Consider the following 7,005-nt stretch of genomic DNA (forward strand, 5'->3'; position numbering starts at 1 on the left):
GACTACTTCGAGTCTGCTAACCCACTCTTCATCTATTCGGATAATTGCATATGGAGTACCGGGTGATCTTATTGATGAGCATGTTCACACGAGCGAGTCCACGTGCCTAGAAACCATGTATAAGTTCTGCAAGGCTGTGGTAGCAGTGCTTGGTCTGGAATAATTGAGAGAGCAAATTGCTGCAGATACATGCCGGTTGTTGGTGATCAATGCCGCAAGGGGTTTCCTGGGGATGCTAGGTAGCATCGATTGTATGCACTTGGCATGGAAGAACTGCCCAACTGCTTGCCAGGGGCATTATAAGGTCCATGTGAAAGCTTGCACTGTCATACTTGAGGCCCTAGCTTCACAAGATCTTTGAATTTTGCACTCTTTCTTCAACATGGATGACTCTCACAATGACATAAACATGTTTCGGTGCTCTTCGGTCTTCGCAAGGCTTGCAGAAGGAAACAATCGAGAGGTCAATGTTGAGATCAATGGTCCCAATTACAACAAAGAATACTACATTGCAGATGATATTTATCCTTCCTGGACTACCTTTGTCAAGATAACCCAGAACCCGATAGGAGAGAAGAGGCAAAGATTTGTCCAAGCACAAGAGAGTGTTAGAAAGAATGTGTAGCATGCTTTCGGCATTCTTCAATCTCGATGAGACATCGTTTGGTATCCTGCTAAAAGTTGGAGCACCAAGAAGTTGTGAGAGGTGATGCGAGCTTGTGTGATCATGCATAACGATCGTAGAGGATGAGCGTGAGGATGAATGTATGATGAGGGGCTTAAATTTCAGAGTGAAAATATTGTGCCTGAGCATGGAGAAGCGTCCACGTTTGCAGAATTCACCATTTTTTTTTTGCATATGTGTGATTGGAAAACTCATTCAACTGTAAGATGATTTGGTTGAGCATATGTGGGCTAACCTTGACAACCAATTGATGTATCGGCTCCTTTTACTTTCAAATGTATTTGTGCAATTTAAATTTTATTTGGTTTGTAAACTATGAGAGTTTATTCGGTTATGAAGATATATTTATATTCGGCTGAATTATGTTAATTTTGGGGAACTTTTTGATATGCATGCAAAATGCGCCTGCCTTTTGGACGAATTACCAACCCAAATGTGGACAGGGACGGACATGTCGACCCAAATGGTTGGGTCGGTCCATTGAAATTGCTCTTATCGTCCTTCAAGTCTATGCACCCTTAAAATGAGTTTAAGGTTCCTATTTACTACCATGGTGGCTGTTGGATGACCTTTTATTAATTTGAAGTTGAGAGCATATTGTGCCTTCATTCTGAAAACAAAATACATACCCCGAAACCTCCTCCCGACCTCCAACCCGATTACATAAACTATTTGTATTCCATCCAAAGTGTAAAGCAACACCTTGCGTCCTTGAGGGCGCACTACAGATCGTGAGAGCCAGATTACCCCTTCTCCTTGATAATGAAATGAAGGAGCAGCACTGGACATGCGCCATTAACGGTAGCCCGTTCTATTATTGGCATTAAGGTGCGTGAAGTGCAATAGGAATCTTTGGTTTTGTTTCCATGAAGAACTCATGGGTCTTCGGCCTCCTCCGTCAATCCAGTCTAGCTCAGAGTGCAGGCATTATAACTCAAATGTCATCGAGGGTGTTGGCCGTATTCACTCATGGATCTTCCGCCTATCAGCAGCCTCTCCGACCATCCCTACTGCAACAAAGCCACTCGCGTGAGGCTCGGCCGCATCATAAGCAGCGACGAGTTCTTCTCCTTCCTTGCTCTGCACGATATTTCAAGTTAAGTTCCTCCAAAAATGATTGTATTTTAAATTTACATATTGTTAGGTTGATCTCTCGTTCAACGGCCCATTGGAACCTTGACCCATGCCCTGATCGGGGGCGTCCAGCCCAAGCAAGGCTCGTGGGCCCGTGTCACGCAGTGCTATAAAGAGGAGGTGGGAACCATGGCACAAGTTACGAGGTTCGCCGCCGCCACTGGTTCCCCACTCTCAACCCTAATCCGATCCGGAGGGATGCACTAAAGCGATGGGAAGTCCACAACCTCCGCAGCCACATCTCTCTCCTTCCCCACCGTCGTCACCACTCCACGATGGACGACAGGAGGGAGCTCATCGAGTACACCACAAGGTAATAATCTACTACATCATCCCGAACACATCTAGCCTAAAATCCACGGGATCTATCACATATATCTTGGCACTGCTAGAAATGTATGTGCTTACCATCATCTTTTGTTTTCCTCCAGTATTTCAGAGTATTCCACAGACTAGAACTAATATAGGAGAAATCAAATTCAACTTCATTACTCAATGGACTTTTGACACCCCTGTTCACAAGGTACGTGAGTATATATAGCATAGGAGCATGCATATTTTTTTTCTCAGCTAAGCATGCAAATAGTCTTGAACAAGTCATCCAAAAACTGTTTAACCATATACATTTTCATCATTGTTGTGCACACCACAAAAATTCTACTTCCGTTTTTGTTTCCTCTTCCAAAAGGTAAATAAAGAAAAATGGCGAAAACTTCATGAAGAGTAGTTGAATGCCAATTGCATGATGAATGGTAATAAGTTCAAGGACGTCCAGTCTAAATATTGGAGGGAAACAACCGATGAGCTGTCATTGGTCAAATACACGGATGCCATTCCTTGAAGCAATTTTTATTTTTATTTTACAATGGCTAAAGTGTAAATGCATATGTTATGCCTCTTTTGAAATCGATCATCCACCACGCTATCAATCTACTACATGATCGCCAAATTCGATTCCATTAGCATGTTGAGTGGCTTTTATTAGTGCAAATGAGAAATTTTAAAGAACACAATGCCCTTTCTGCACTCTCATTCTGATCAAGAACTGCATTTCAATAGGTTTTAAGCTGATGGCAGTGCAACATGATTCAGGCCGAACTACAGATTGTTGGAGCCGGATTAAAGCAACATCACATCCTTGAGTTGAGGGAGAACTACAAATCGTGAGAGCCAGATTACCCCTTCTCCTTGACGGTGGAGCGTAGGAGCCATCAACGGAGGCCTGTTCTATCGGTGTGAATAGCAAGAGGAAATCTTTGGTTCCGTTTCCGCCCGCAAAGAAGAAATTGCCCCCGTTCTAGGGAGTTAGTTGGAGCATACAGAAGTAATTAGTAACAGAGGCTTGGATGGCATGCTATTTGAGGGAATGCTTGCCCTGCAGAGAATCCATCTGCACACTCTCTGCCTTTTCCATGCACAAAAGTTTTTATCAATTAGCCTGATGGCAGAATTGAAAAGAGCAAAGGGACCCAGCAAGCAGCTGGGAGCTCGGTTGGTTAGCTGGCTCACATACACCGTCAACATTTAGTAGTCTTTGCCGCGGTTAATGCCGGGTAAGAGCTCATGGCTGCTTAATTGGCCTCGTATGGCAATCCAATCAAGCTCAGAGTGGGCCTAGTACAACTCAAGGTCGAAGAAGCTATTGACCATGTCCAGACTAGGTCCATTGGCCGGCAAGAACAATAATCTTTCACCTATCAGCAGCCTTTCTGACCGTTCCTACTGCAGCAAATCCGCCGCGTAATGCTCGGCCGCATCACAATTAGTGACGAGCGGTTCTTCATCCTTGCTCTGAGTTGTATTTCAAGTTAAGTTCCTCAGGGAAATGATTGCATCTTAAATAATGTATGAATTTCTTGGGGCCGTTCGAAAAGTAGTATCTGCTTACTCTGACCTTTTTGTTTTCCTCCAATATTTGAAAGTCTACACGATCTGAAACTATTATGGAGGAAAAATTGAACTCATTGCATTAATGGAATTTTGACACCCTTATTCACAAGGAATGCCCCAGTCTATATATAGCATGTATGGTTTTCTCTCAGCTAAGCATGCAAATAGTGTTGAACAAGTCATCCATACATTACCCGGATACTTCAGAAAGCACGTTTATCTGGCCGGATACTGCACCCGATACTTGGATACTGCCCCGATACAGCCTGACATGTATCAGGTACGTATCTCTCGATTTTTTTTATTTATAAAAAAAGAAAATAATTTTTGATACTTCTGGGATACTGCTGTGATACATTTTGGATATGCGAAACCCCTCGTTCAACGTGAAATCCCCTCAAGAGAAAAGGCGCACATATTGAATATTCCCAACACTCGGGTGAGTTAATGTCAAAATGTGACTATCGATGTTCTTTTCAGTTGAAAGGTGTGCAAGAGAGAGCCGCTGCACTGATTGAGAGCAACAAACCTAGGGAAATCACACTGTCAACTGGACCAACATGAAAGCTCCTTATTCTTTTCATATTTTTAATAATTAACATACACAAAACATATCTCCGTATCCTAATTTTTAGAAAGTTGGCATATCATCACTAGTGGGGACGGGGCCTTTAGCCCCGCCCGTAAGGGGCCAACCGGGACTAAAGGGGCGGGACTAAAGCCTAACCTTTTAGTCCCGGCTCTGTTACAAGCCGGGACTAAAGGTGCTCCACGTGGGCGCCTCGTAGCGCCCCAGGGGCAGGACCTTTAGTCCCGGTTTGTTACACGGACCGGGACTAAAGAGTTTCAAATTTCTTATTTTTGGGGTTTTTTTTGAATGAAATTATTTTTGGGTTTTAGGGTTTTAGGGTTTAGGTGTTCGGGAGATTAACGTGATGCCTCGTTTGGTGTTCGGGAATTAGTTTTCATATAATTTAAATAGAAATAATTATGCATATATATATATATATAAGATTAACTTATCTTACAAGCGAGCATATATATAATATTATATGGAGATCTGAATTATCGGAACTAGAGCCCGTCTATTCGATTACATGGATGAACATCAGTAATGGCCCATAGCTACACTAAATCGTCCTTTGTCATCTATAGCTTCCGTCCTCAGAAAGGTCGCAAGCTCCTCTGCAACAGCAATCGCGCGTTGCTCTCATAGGACCTTCGTCCTCATAGCCGTGTACTATATAAGAAGAGGAGATGAATATGAATATCAATCATGATAACAAAGAATGACGTGTAAAAATAGAGGTGTGAATGTTCATTGCTTACGTCGAATCTGTGATCCTTGTGCTCAGAGGTAAACGTACGAATGGTCTCGCAAACATAGTATCCGCATGGATGCGTTCCCCATGGCTGCTGGTCGCACTTTACGAGAATAGAATATATATAATCAAAATAATAATCTAGCATCATAAATGTATTGAAAATAGAAGTATATCATACTAGTACTTACCTGAGCCGCTCTAAAGGTCAGCTTCTCAGGAAAGTTACTGGGAGTCACGCACTTGAACCGCTTCCAAACCCTGCCCGACAAGGAGAATGATTTGCTAAGTTTTTCATTAATTTTGATTATATATATGGTCATAGAAATTTTGATCTGTTAGAAACCTTAGAAGGTTTTCCTCCGTCTCCTTGGGATAATTAGTTAGCGTCGCAATATGTATTTTATCTGGGTCAATAAACCCAATATTTAGGATGCTCTTACTTTTACAATGCAGAATCTTCATTCTGCATAATAGAGTACAAGTTATATATAGACAATGAATTGAAATAACTAAACAAGTTATATGTAGACAACGAATTGAAATAACTAAACAAGTTATATGCAGACAATAGCAACTCATAAACGATTTGTCGAGGGCGTCGCCATTGTACATCTGGAAGAGTTCATCAAAGTCGATATGGATTTCTTCGGGGCGGCCGTAGTACTCCCGTGGGACACTCACCACGATCATCGTTCTCCCATTCTTTGATTCACTTAAGTACCATTGATGCAAGTAACGCATATTTGTTGGGAGATCATCTTTGCTGACCAAAGGCTCTCCCATGACAAACTGTGGCTTAGGGGCTACCACAGCCTTGGGTAACCTGTCGTCTTGGGAAGCCAGAACATCTTCAACCGAGAAACCCCATTCAGCCGCCCAATTCTTTGCTATTTCAAAAGCTTGCCCCTGCACCGGAGGGGAAACATTCTCGGTTAACACCTTGAGGGGTGGGATCGACTGTTTGGCCTGTTGTCCAAGCTGAGGAACGTCTGATTTTTTCTTGCTTGTAGTTGAACTTGATTTGCTCCCACTTGCACTTGCACGTGATCTGCTCTTTTTCACTTTCCTTCTACAATGTGCGTGTATAGTCATCAGGCTTATGGTGTAAGTCACTGTGATGGAAGGGTCGTGAAGTATTTTGCAAATGCTATTTTCTTCTCGGTGTATTCCGGGTGGGGCTCGGGTTCCTTCTTTTTCATCTGCGCATCATGATGTTCCTTTGCTATCCTGGCGTTTTCCTCGGGGGTACGATCATAAGGTCTGATAGGAAGATTAGCATGACGTACCTTTGAGAGGGGCGACCGTTTGCGCTTTGGGGGGCTCCGTCGCTTAGTAATCGTCGGCGGAGCGTTCTTGATGGCACGCTCCCGCTTAGTATCCGGAGCGGGCGGCGGCGGAGACGGACAACCCAAGTCCGGCGGCGGTGATCGAGATGGACTCGTGTTGTGCTGGCCGACGTCATGTGGAGGGCTTGGAGGTGATCTGCACTTTTTCACTTCCTTCTGCAATGTGCGTGTATAGTCATCAGGCTTATGGTGTAAGTCATACTATGATGGAAGGGTCGTTAAGTATTTTGCAAATGCTATTTGCTTCTCGGTGTATTCTGGGCGGGGCTCGGGTTCCTTCTTTTTCATCTGCGCATCATGATGTTCCTTTTTTCTATCCTGGCGTTTTCCTCGGGGGTACGATCATAAGGTCTGATAGGAAGATTAGCATGAGGTACCTTTGGGAGGGGCGACCGTTTGTGCTTTGGGGGGCTCCGTCGCTTAGGAATCGTCGGCGGAGCGTTCTTGGTGGCACGCTCCCGCTTAGTATCCGGAGCGGGCGGCGGCGGAGACGGACGACCCAAGTCCGGCGGCGGTGATCGAGATGGATTCGTGTTGTGCTGGCCGACGTCATGTGGAGGGCTTGGAGGTAATGGAGGTGTAGGTGAGCTGCGACGACTCGGATGCGGTGTTGTCCTTGGGGCCG

The sequence above is a fragment of the Hordeum vulgare genome, chromosome 5H (genome assembly GCF_904849725.1).
Source record: "Hordeum vulgare subsp. vulgare chromosome 5H, MorexV3_pseudomolecules_assembly, whole genome shotgun sequence".
NCBI lineage: Eukaryota > Viridiplantae > Streptophyta > Magnoliopsida > Poales > Poaceae > Hordeum > Hordeum vulgare.